Here is a 13,149-nt window from a genome sequence, read left to right as displayed (position 1 = left end):
CTTTATCAAGAGTTTTTTGTTAGATTTCGTAAATGTCAACCAATTGAAACTGTATATCTAAATTTGAAGTGTTCTTAGCTTTCTCTGTTTTTTTGTGACTGGTCCTCTGTAACCATCAGTCAGATACCGATACATAGACCATGATTACACCCTTTGATTGTCTTCTTTATTTTACCTAAAGAGTAGCCATTTTGATGCAACATTTTGTTCAAGTTTTTGAAGTGCTTCTTTTTTTGAGCAATCGTCAGTAAGACGAAAAGATCTATTTTCTAAAGATTTTATTACTGCGTTTATTTGGCATGGATGATGATGTGACGTAGCGCTTCTCTTGAGAAAGGAAGCAAAGTTAAGTTTCCGAAACGTCGAGCGACTAAAAATAGTAAATTTACACGAGAGTAAACCCGAAAATGGATTTTATTAATAAAAATAGTAGCGCTCGTTGAAATCTCAACAATAACATAATTTAATCGTACAGTTATCGACATATCGATATATCAATAGTTATCGACATATCGATATATCAATAGTTATCGACATATCGATATATCGATAGTTATCGACATATCAATATATCGATAGTTATATCGATATATCGAAAAAAATTCCCATGCCTACTCCGAGGCATACCCTCATCAGGAACTCAACAGGAATATCATTGAAATATAGAAATTCTGATGAATTCAATTTAAAGCCCCTCTTTTGGGTGTCATTCTATAACAGATGTTCCAAGTAATCCTACTCCGTCCTCCTGGCTAATCTTCATACCTCTTAATTAAATTGGGGCTGGTTTTTGTTAGGTAATTATATGTAAATAAATGTGCGGTTCGCTGGTCAGTAACCCCCTTCTGTCAAAGGATAAGTAATAAATCAAACACCTTTGTTAAGTACTGAAACGGTTCTTATTTTCTTTAAGGTATTACTTGGCTGCAATAGAACACATATTAGTAAAGTGTATAATGCATAACTGTTAGTTGCTGAAAGATAATCAACCGAACTGCAATACGTTAATATTCAGGTGCGAGTTTAAACTACTGGTACCAACTTGATGTAAAAATTGGCCGTTAAATTGCAATTAGTTCCAAGTACAAGTTAAATAACGCTTGAGCATAAAATTCTCTTAAATAATTTGCAATTAATAGAAAAACAACAAATGGTAACACGACGGAAGGCGGAAATACGCAACGGGGGCTTGATCGATAGAACAATTGTTCATAAATACCTTTTAAGTTGGTGCACCAGGAGTTTTAGATGCGTTCTGGTTACGGTTTTCAATCTACGTAAAATTCATCCTCCCTTTCTTCTGCGTACTCTGCGCTGATAAACTATAAAATCCTCTCTGAGACCGTTTCTTCTATGCCGAATTGAAATTGCCCCTTCGGCTGCTCCTGCACGGACCGACTATAGAATCCTCGCTGAGTTACACCGTGGAGATTTTCAACTTATTTATTTTCTTTCTCGGAAATTCTGCGAAAATCTTTTACAACGCAACGGGGGCTTGATCGAGATTTCGCTTTTGGCTTCATTTTTGTGTTGGGGATCCACGCAGTGGGTGGTTTTGGAAAATGCACAAAGCGCACTGCAGAAACGACCAGTACAGACGGTACGAAGGCTTCTTTCCCACTATTTAAACTTACACTTTTAGGTACCGCACTACAATGAGTGGTATAAATCCTTAACTCAATATTGATAGACGTATTTAACTCGATCTGTTTGCTTCCATTTTAATTACCATGATCCCCGATTCATTTACCTCATCCCGAAACAACTTTATTTATATCCCAAATCAAATTGCATTTCTAACCGCGCTTGTTACTTTATATTTCCTTACGGTTAACTAAAAAGCCAACATCGGTTCTGAATAAATGAAATAATTTATTTTCTTACAATCCATATCGTATCTACAGGGTGATTCCTATAGTACCTGCCACCGTTTGGGAGCGTATAGGGGGTGCCTAGGGGAGTATTTTGATATAGGACACTTGGGGTCGGAAATCTAAAATAAGGGCGCCAGAACCAAATTTATCTTCTGGAATTTCACGCCTGTATGTAGGCAACCCAACCGACCGACGTTTCGCGCGGAGCGATGCAGAGCGAGTTAGCGCGAGGAAGCGACATGGGAGGGAAGGAGGGAAAACGACAGTCAAAAGCAATAACGTTTACAAGTGTTCAACGTGGCCACCGTTGTTCTCAATGCACTTCCTACATCTAGCCAACTATTATTATACTATTGCCATAGTGTTTATTCACTTGATACGCGTCGTTGCAGACGGGATTTCGTGGGTTTAAACAAAATTCTGATCAAGTGTCAGCCACACATCGCCGCCTGAGATCGCTCCGTGTGCACCGCCGGCCGGTTGGGTTGCCTACCTACAGGCGCGAAATTCCAGAAGGTAAATTTGGCTCTGGCACCCTTATTTTAGATTTCCGACCCCAAGTGTCCTATATCAAAATACTCCCCTACGCACCACTTACACGCTCCCAAACGGTGGCAGGTACTATAGGAATCACCCTGTATATTTAGATTATGTATTATTAATACCCTGTAAAATTATCTATACATCTGGAGGCTCGTTACATGGAAAAGTCTGTTAGAATCTCGAAAATACACTAAGGAAAATCAAAAATATATTAGTATCTCCGCAGAATCGTAAAATGATCACTCAAAAATCTTCCAAAAAGTGTCTAAACATAATTTAAGGGGCTTTTTACAAGAATATAGAATTCAGAAAGAAGTTCCTAGATTTTATGAAGAATTTTTGATGAATTCATAAACAAGTCACTAGAGAACTCTTTGATTAGTCAAATGAACAAAGGGTGTACTTGCCAAAAAACTGAACTTCCGTATGTCACGCGTGGCAAAGTATTGACATGACAGGACTGACACGATGCCACTCGTTATTGCCCGTATTCGTGCTAAATAAGACGATATTTGTGCGTGAATAATAAAAGAATTAATGACAACTAGAATTATGTATAACGCTATTAAAACAAGAACTGGTATTATAAAGGAAGGGCTTAAAAATTGCCCGCAATAAACCGTAATGGCCGGGCGTTTTAAATAGTGTAGCATAACATGACAATTCGTGAGAAATAATTTGTTTTGGAAACGTTGTGAATCGAAAAACGCACCTTGTAGGATTTTATTTAGTGACACATAAACGAGAAATATGCGTGGCACATACACTAGAAGTAGGTATCTTCCAAAATAGTCACGCGTTAAGATTGATCGTTTCCGATTTATTCACACTTAGTTACACCTTTCCAAAACGAACACATATAATTAGAAAGCTCCACCGACATTGTTAATCAGCAAAGATTTACGGAAATACAGTGACCTCGCCCCAGGCGTATACATTTTTATCCGCGCGTATATATTAATGATGTACTTGTACGAGCTTTCGAGTTTTGTATTAATTATATATACTAGAAATAAATCCCCCAAGTTTGAATTTGTCGGTAGCCTCGAGCAGCTCTAATTAATGATCTCAAAAAGAAAACTGACATTTTCAGAAATGTATTTAGTTACTTTATCATTTTAATAAGGACAAAACGAGAAGCCTCCGAGCGAAATGCTGGAAAAGCTTTTCAATAAAATACGTTAGTTGCGAACCCACAGTAGACACAATTTAATTTTATATGAGATTTGAGTTTAATATTATGATCTAAACAAGCTGCTGCTGGGCGCAACCGCCACAAATTACCAACCCCGAGTTGCAGTTTCATTACATTATATTGTGGCAAAATTGTATTAAACGCGTATTTTGTAGGTGCGAGGAAAATTCGCTAGTCTGATGCGCCATTTTTAATTTCATTAATCGTATGTGTACACATATGTTTTGACGGAGGACAGGGGTCATGGTAGGGTGATTATAATACCTTTAAAAATAGGGTACACACCCGCGCCCCTAACTGTGTGGTAGTCACGACGATATGAGGGTGTGTAAACGCATGCGTATATAGAAACGACGCTCGCATTTATTCATTTTGATGAACGCGAAATGGCCGGTTAAAATGTCAGGTTTTGAAAATTATTCGACCATGTGATCCAATTGCAAGTAACGAATTCTGATAATCGTTCTTATTAATCATTTACGAGTTGTGCGTGATATAGGTAAATACGTAAACGTTTGATTCGAAATGAGAAATGAAATACCATTAAGGTCGCACTGTGCACGTGACAACTTATAAATTAATTAGATTCCGTAGTTTTTATTGTGGAAGTTGTGAACATTTAGCCTCCGAGTTAATAAATTTTGACAACTATAAATTTCTAAAGGCAATAAACTTTTGTGCCTATTCACATTTTTTTTATTATGAATTGCTTTCTCAATTATTTGTTGAATTTAATTACTCGAAAGTAAACGATACACCTACGGAAAAGTTTAGGCAGTATATTTCTTTTGCAATACCAAAATAAAGTCTTTGTATCTAAATTTTGCACAGATAAACTAAGGAACCATCGTAGAACGGTATTATGTAAAAGAAGCGTTTATGACAAAGTAGTGTGATGCAATCCTCTAGGTTCATTCAGTTCATGAAGATATGTACCTATCTTTTATTTCGCCCGACGGAAGAAGAGGAACTACAAACATCACCATCTGATTCCTTTAATTAGCTTGAGCACATACCAAATATGCAATTCCTATTTGAGAACTTATTTAGCATAAAAAAATTAGATTTATTGACGGAAATTTATTTATTTATTTTGTTGCTATAAAGAGCTTTCCACAGTAACAAATTCCAGGTGGACTGGAAATGTAGGTGCAACATTGCATCAACTGAGCAAACTCACAAACCCGCGACTATTAATTAAATATTAACTATCATAAGTTAATTTTATATAATTTACGATGAAATCTCGCATAGAAAAAAGTTTAGAGTCTGGAGGGTTGGATAACATCTCGAAGGCACGGGCTTTCCCAACCCAGCTTCAGTGGAAATTTGATATTTATTGTATTGAAATTTGAATGAGTAACTTTTTGTGTTTAAATATGAATTTAAATAGAGCTCGGATGGAATATATTGCTATAAGAAGTCATGAACTGTGGCGATTTATATTTTGGAGAATTTTGATTAAATCCCCAAATTGTCAAGACACTACAAAGTAAATCAGTACTATTAATCTAGTTGATAAACTGATTATTCGCGGTCATAATCTTTCTCAAAAATTTCAGAAAAACTATATTCATATAGAAATGGTTTCACCAAATTAGGTTCTTCACTTACACTGACCAAGCTGCTTAGTACGAACAGGTGCAATTACGCTTTTTGAATGGAACAATATTTACCTACCTTTTACATTAAATGGTGTATTTTCGTAACTTAACACGTGTCCTTTCTAAAAAACCACAGAAAGAAAAAAAATGTTATAAAAGATACTCGTGGGTGTTGCCGCGTAACACAACTGTTAATGATCAAGTGACGCAAATATAGACCACAGCAGCTATCAATTAGCGTACCGAGTGTAGTGGAATGGTGCAGACGTGCTCTTATGCGCTCCACATAATTCAAATTTTATCTATATGAATGTGTCTTATCTAATATATTTTTGTATTAATGTGCTACGTGTGCAAAGAAAGTGAGTAGATATGAAGACTCAAACATGTTTCAAATAAGCTTTTGACGAATTACTCAAATCCAACAAAGCCGGATCGTGGAAATGTGTCAAATGTTTACAATCCGAGGTGACACCTTCAGTAGCCAATGAGGATCCAGAACCAGGTGCTGCAACTGCTGCCAGTTCTAACGAAACTGTAACGTTAAGTCAAATTTACTCAATAATTGTAACAGTAAAGGAAAAACAAGACTCATTAGCTACCTCGTTGGATTCCTGCCATGAGAAGATCGATAGGAACTTCAAGCCCAAGAAGAAAAGATCCAAAAATGTTTAAATAAAATCGACAAATTGAAAACTTAGAATAATATCTTAAAGTAAGGAGAACGAAGACTTAAAACTCAAATTAAACGACTTGGAGCAATACACACGAATGAAATCTGTAGAAACAAAGGGTGTTCCGGAAATTAAGAAAGAAAACGTGTTACATGTCATCGCGGGGGTGGGAAGAGCTGTAGGTTTTTCTATGATTGATTGATGCATGTCATCGCCTTAAAGCAAATACCAATAAACCACATAAGAGCATCTAAAAAAGCGGCAGAGCACCTCGGTGTGACCCTACGGGGCCATTGAATTTGACCCATTTTCAATTGGCTTGTTACATGCGTTATATGTGTTAAGTGTGCAAAGTTTGAACCGAATAGGTTCAAGCGTTTGAAAGTTATCGTGTTCACGGACAAACGGGCACCATCGACTCCCCTAGAAAGCTTGCATCGCTTTGCTCTGCCGCTTAATAAAGGGGATCATTCTCAAGATTTTAAGTAGAATAGACAAACTAGAGTTCCTAAATTGCAAGCGCAGTAATAGTTACTTATATTACAAGAGCGGAAAACGCCTTCTAGCGTGCCTGAGATCATTTTCCTTGGGGATTTTAATCTGGACGTAGGAAAAATTGATGATGTAGGTTTAGGTCACTAATTCATATACTAGGCTTTAAGCAATTAGGTCAAGAACCGACCAGGATATGTAAATTAACATCAACCGTTTTAGACCTTATTATTGTACCAGCAGTAATTGATGTAGAAATTGTAGGTGTGATTCCCATGCATTGTATTTTTCTGATCATTGTCTCACCTACTGTGAATATCCTATGTGCTATAAGTCTTTTTATTCACTTACCGAGATTTTAGTCTTTATGACAATAATCAATTCGCACTGTACCTGCAATCAGAATCAGTGAATTGGGAATTTATTTGCGAGTTAAACAATCCAAATGAAAATGACATGGTGGCCTTTATAACAAAAAATACACTTGTTTAACATTGGGGCACCCATAAAAACGGTACGAATAACCAAAATAAGAGCTCCGTGGTTGACTGACACTATAAAAACAATTATATCTGTACGGGATAACGCTTAAAGGAAACATAAAAACAGTAAAAAAGTGGAGCATTGGAATTTTTACAAAACCATGCGTAACTATACCACATCAGCAATTAAAAAAGAAAAAAAGGGCTTACTTAGATTTCTAGGTAAAGCATGACATTAATCAAGTCTGGAAGCACCTTAGAACCCAAGCTCATATGTCGTATGATCTTTGTTAGAACTTTAGACATTTATAACAAGCGAAAAGCTGTAGGTATTCCAGCTCACCTTAATGATGCTGATATTATGAATACATCTTTCGCTAATGTCAGTACTTTGGATTCTAAATCTGAAAATAAACTAGTGAAACTCTACAGTGAACACTTACAGAAGTCTTTTCATTTGCTGAGGTTGACGAACGCACTGTGCTGCGACATATTTCTAGAGTACAATCTAAATCACCAGGGTCAGATGGCATCACTATAAAAATGCTAAACGTGTGCTGTCAATATATTTTACCATACCTAACGCACATAATAATTAAATGTTTGCTTAAAGACTGGTACTTATCCTGCTGACTGGAAACTAGGATATGTTACCCCACTACCAAAATCAATAAACCAAGCACCGTCAATGATTTGAGACCAATAAGTGTTTTGCCGATTTTGTCAAAAGTTTTGGAGAAAGTAATGTCTGAACAAATAAATGAGTTTTTAAAAGTTGAATCCATTTTACCAAATACCCAATCCGCTTTCAGGGTTGGATATAGTTGCACTACAGCATTATGTCACTAATAATATCACTTGTTCCGTCGATCAAGGTGCACTTGCACCTTTAGTTTTGCTTGATTTTTCCCAAGCTTTCGACGCGATAAACCATAAAATACTTATAAGCGTCCTTAATTACATTGGGTTCAATCCTAATGCGGCTAGATTGGTCGACAATTATCTCCAAGGTAGTCGGGAGTACCTCAGGGTCAGGGATCAGTGTGGGGACCACTTTTGTTCTCTATATATATCACTAATTTTCATCACAGTGTCCATCATGTCAAATTTCATCAATATGCTGATGATGGTCAATTACAATTCAGTTTCTCTGCCTCAAGTTCTGTCAAGGCAATGAGCCATATAAACTCAGATATTAAACGTATAGTTCATACTTCTGAACTACATGGATTACGAATTAACGCTTTAAAATCGTCCTTCATTATATTTGGTCCACGTAGAACCAGAACTGATCATATTAATAATTTAGCAATTAAAATAAAAGACATGGTTCTAGTACCAAAGCAGTGTGTAAAAGACTTGGGTTTGTGGATGGACTGCGATTTGTGCTTTAAACAGCACATAACCGCCATTAGTCGTAGGACGTTTGGTAATTTAAAGATAATTTCTAATCTGAAGGTGCTATTGTGCGAGTCTAGTATTATCTAATTTTAATTACTGCGACTCTCTGTATGGTCCTTACCTTGACAGGAGTGATACTGTTAGAATACAAAAAATTACAAATTCGTGCCCTCAATCTTAAAATCAATAAAAAAATCTCAGCAGGACCATTCCTTTTCAGCCTTGTCTCAGTTATTGGTAGTCGTAGTGCAGGCTATTGGGTTTTAAAGAAATATTTATATTTAAAAATTCAAAAAAATTAACCAAGGAACAAATAGAAAAAAGGCATTTGGCTTAGAAAGAATTTCAAAATGTGACATGACACTAGGTCCTAAGTCGGGTATAAAAATTCAGTCGACTTCTGTTTACCCATAGCGAAGAAGACTCTCCTTGGTCCTACTGTGACAGAACGGTAAAATAAGAGTCGCTGACACGAATTTCCGTATATCTTATTCCCTGGAAACTCCTCCGAAACAGAATAACCACTTCTCTTAACACCGTCGTCCCCTAAGAGACGGAACCGCCAAACAGATGATAGTTACATTAGAGCACACAACTTTTACATAGAGTGGCTCCACCGGTGGCTGAAGAGAAGCCCCCGTCAAAGCTGCTGTAACCCTGGCATTTAACGACGGACTACAATTGCGGAAATCGACTACTTTTTACCCAGTCGCCGAGGTACTAAAACATCTCGGTGCCTTTTAACAAGTGGCGTATCTATTTGTCGGTTCTCTGTGCCCGAATAAGTCTCATATAAATTTCTCACTCAACGGTCATAAAGAAAATATCTAGGGAGAATCATATCTACCATGTCAGAAAAATCTTCATCGACAACTCAACAGACGTTAAAAACACATTTTTTTCAAATTTCTTCTCGAATGTCGATGTAGTTTCTTGATTTTATTAATTTGCATTTTTTACATTTTTACAATGTGGGATGTGGGATTAATTTTTAGGGGAATTTTTCGAAAGAAAAAAATTCCCCTTAGTGGTGGATTATAGCAATTATGAATATGAACACGATTATGAATATGGCCTTGCAGGCTGATGGCAAGTAAAAGCATAATTATATTTATTTTGTGTTATTAAACACTCAAACTAGAACAATAAGGATAAGATAGTATACACTGTACTACTTTTTATATATTATATAATATGATAACTTAAAACTAGCGACGACATAAGTATCTATCTGTACGCGAAATAGTATAGTGCGCCTCAACGAACAAATGCTATGATCCGATAGGGTCCAAAAGTGAATCTAAACCTAGATCTAAACCATCTGGGGACACATAGAGACACATAAACAAATTTTTCATCAAACTCGTTCAACCGTTTAAAAGAAGTTCAGTCACAACGCATGTACAAAAGAAATTTATATATAAAGCTTACTACAAAGTCGGTTTTTTTGCGAATATGAAGCATCTTCAATTGAGTATCAAGGTTCCCGAGATATTAACCAAAAATATTGTTGTCTAAATTTACGTAGTTTAGACGACGGTTAATTTTTGTTTAAATAGCCGCATTGTAATTTGTGTATTTTTTTTCTAAATTTACGTTTTAAAGAAAGATTAGGGACATTTGTTAGAATTATATTAGGTGTTTGTAAAAGTTGTTTAATTTTAAGATTGTCCAGTTAATTAATTTGTGAACAGATGGTCACAGTTGTTGCGTCTTAGATAATAATTGTGCATAGGTAATAAAATAATAAGGAAGTGGAAACGAACATGACAAAAAGAAGGAAAACTGTGAAATAGAAGAGGAATGAAGGTTTATAGGAGGTCGGGCTTTTCCCGCGACCTATTGTTTCTTAAATTAATTACGCCGATGTATTTGCATGTAAAGTGCACATTTCTGAAGTGTTGCACAAATGGATCGTTTGTTTGGAACTAGTTGGTGTTTTCTCTATAATTTCTATTATATTTGTACAATGTACAGGGTAAGTCAACGATTGCGTGGAGTAACTTAATGCCTTGAAGTTATGATTTTTCGATAGAGTGTTTTTGTATTATGATATGGTTGAATATTCTCCACATTTTAAAAATATTTGGAATTATACAGGGTGCGTTCGCAAAGTAGGTCGCCAAAATAGTACATTTTTTAAATGGCCTCCCTGTATTTTTAATTCTATGTGTAATTGTACGATTTTTTTATTATATGGTTAATATCCGAAAAACTAGTAGTTTTAAAGATAATTCGATTTGTAAGAAAAATTGGGCATTTGCAAGCGTCAGTATATTGTCAAAATTATTGCTTAAATTTTGATTCCAGGTTCTATATCTTTTATCCTGGATAAAGTAAAAGTCAAATAAAAACATCTACTATGAAACATTAAAAAAATAGTGTTTTTTTGTAGGTCCAAACTTTGTTTTGACCCTCTATTTGTTTGGATAAAAAAATTGAAAATAATCTACCTATTTGTTTTAAATTTTAACTTTGTTGTATCCTTTTTTTTCGCATCAACTATTAGGGTTTTACGCGAATTGATCATGACCATTTTCCATTGTATCGCTTGTCTATATATTGTTGTGTAAACAATCAATTTTTTTATTGTAAGTTTGGTCGCTGGTGTTGATTTGTTGAATTACGGAGTTCGTTCTTTTCTATTTAAATTGCTGTATAATTTGTTTATTTTTTTGTTTGTTTAATTGTAAAAAGTGAAATTACGTGTAAAAAGTTATGAACATCTGGTCGTATTTGCTCCTTGTAAAAGCTTTGTCTGGTAATTGCGATAAGAACAAAAAAAAGTTTTCGAAATATCTTGGTTTTCCTGGTTTTTATGTTCTAATCCTAAATAAGTTATATGTAATTTACATAATAACGAGGTGGCCATGCAAACGCAATTTTTATCTATCTCGTTCAAAACGAAAATCATGTGTAATGTTGAGGGAGAAGCTTGGACGCTCGGTCCGATTTTTACGGATGTAAAACCGGAATCTTCAACGTAAAGTGAAACAGACGTCACCTACGCGAAGGGCACAGTAGTATAATTGTCATGCATTAAAACAAGATAACTGCGAATTAAAAACGCTATACATTTAATAGGTAAGTAATCATTGACATTAGTGACTTGCAATAGATTGCGGAAGTTACAACTGATAAATAACGAACGGGCATGATATGGCTTACGTCTTGCGTTGCGTAAACAGGAGAAAGATGTGCCTAGATTGTAACACAAGGGATTACATTGAAAACCCTATTTATTTTTAATTAGGTGTTTGACGATACGTGATAATCGGAATGAAAACATAAACGGAAAAGTTTAACAAATAGCTATAATTGTATCTACAACCTTTGTTAATTGTATAGCTAATAAGCCACGATATCTACAGAAGTCGCAGACGTATTGATTTAAAGGAGCAAAGGTAAATATAGCCGACTCTTAGCGGAGGTAAATCCAATTGGTGATCGGTCACGTTGTACAAGTGCATGCAAAAAAAAGGCAAGTCGTTTTGATTGTATGTAACTAAAGAGAGAAAACCAAACGAAAAAGAGCACACATCATTAATCTGTGCTAACTGGATTTGAGCGCAGGATTTTCTTTTGATTTGGGGGCAAAGAAAGGAAGAGGGAGTAAAAGAAATTTCCGAAGCAGCGACTCGAAATAAATTTAATATAATAATTACACTTCGTTATTTGAAGTATTACCTAATGACAGGAAATACTCGAGTAATTTTCGCATTTCTCCCGACGTATATAAAAGAAACGACCGACGTTAGTAACGAGTTTCGAAAATCTATCCTGAAAAATTCCGCCGCTGATTTTAGTATCGTAAATTACTAGTAGGTGGCCCGAGGCTTGATTATTAATGAGTTTGTGGATAAATTGAAAATTTCATTCGGACGAACTCCGATTACGGTATAATCTGTAATCGGTAACGCCCGTTAACCGTGTTTATGACGGTTAACAGATTACTAAAACCCCCATTGTGGTTTATTTTAAGTGCCTTTATTGCCACTCTTTCGATCCGTGCGCGTTGCTCGATGCTGTAAATCACGATTGAAAAAAAAATTTTTTTTTGTCGGAAATTCAATTTCGGATTCGTTATAATCTAATTAGGATTCTATTGGATTAATATTATTTATTGCGGAGTGGCTTTAGCGTAAATTATTCCAGAAGCCAGGACGTAATTTATGTGTGCGAAGCAGTTTTCCTTTTAATTTTATCGCAGATCACTATACATTTCACCCTTAACAAAGCCTCGGCTGTCGCAAAGTAATTTGCAAGCTTGACATTAGCATAAAAATCATTACCTATAAGAATGCTGCAGGTCTTGTATATATCGGATGTCTTAGGCCCGTTGCACCAATATTAACGGCTCGCTTCAGAGACTATGGAAAGAGATTTTTGTAGCAATAATTGTAGCCCCAAACTTTTATATCTATATTACCTGTACGGAATCCAATTATGATAGTTTTGTATAATCATGTTAGGTACTAACATTGAATAGGTACTAATGATGAAAACTAATTTTCGTTAGCTGCCGTGAGATGCCGCCACCTACCTTTCCAATTATCTCAAATACCACTTCCCGTTAGTCCCTTCCCGGTTACCATTTCCACATATTCCCCCAAACATAACCAGCCGTTGTATATAAAAGCGAGTGTCCAGCTCGTGAGAGGCACTTATTGAGTTCACCTTCCTTTTACCAAGAACAACCTCCCAGATCTCCTGCTCTTGCAGAAACCGGTGCTTTCCACCTACCATCTGACTTCCCTTCCTGTAAAATCCAGTATAGCTAACCTCCAGAATCTACTGGGTACTTGGTTAACTTTCGGACCTCCTGTTATTCTAACCATTGTCAAAAGCTTGGTATCTTACGGCGGTACTTTGTACCTATGTTCT

The 13,149-nt window shown here is 35.9% G+C and overlaps 1 protein-coding gene across 2 annotated transcripts in view; it reads right to left on the bottom strand.

Annotated features, from left to right (window-relative positions):
• LOC116174102 (facilitated trehalose transporter Tret1-like) overlaps nt 1–12,750 on the bottom strand; it is a 31,124-nt gene extending 18,374 nt beyond the window's left edge. Inside the window, exons 1-2 of one of the 2 annotated variants that reach the window (XM_031491907.1) lie at nt 12,695–12,750; nt 12,558–12,635 (exon numbers count right to left, since the gene is read on the bottom strand). The gene's annotated coding sequence lies outside the window, so the exon portion shown is untranslated. Of the gene's footprint in view, nt 1–5,292; nt 5,445–12,557; nt 12,636–12,694 lie in introns of those variants that run through there. The other variant, XM_031491903.1, reaches the window with a different exon arrangement.
• Between the last annotated feature and the right edge of the window lie 399 nt (nt 12,751–13,149).

This window comes from Photinus pyralis, unplaced genomic scaffold (assembly GCF_008802855.1).
Source record: "Photinus pyralis isolate 1611_PpyrPB1 unplaced genomic scaffold, Ppyr1.3 Ppyr1.4_LG6, whole genome shotgun sequence".
Classification (NCBI taxonomy): Eukaryota; Metazoa; Arthropoda; class Insecta; order Coleoptera; family Lampyridae; genus Photinus; species Photinus pyralis.
This window is presented reverse-complemented; position numbering and strand designations above follow the sequence as displayed.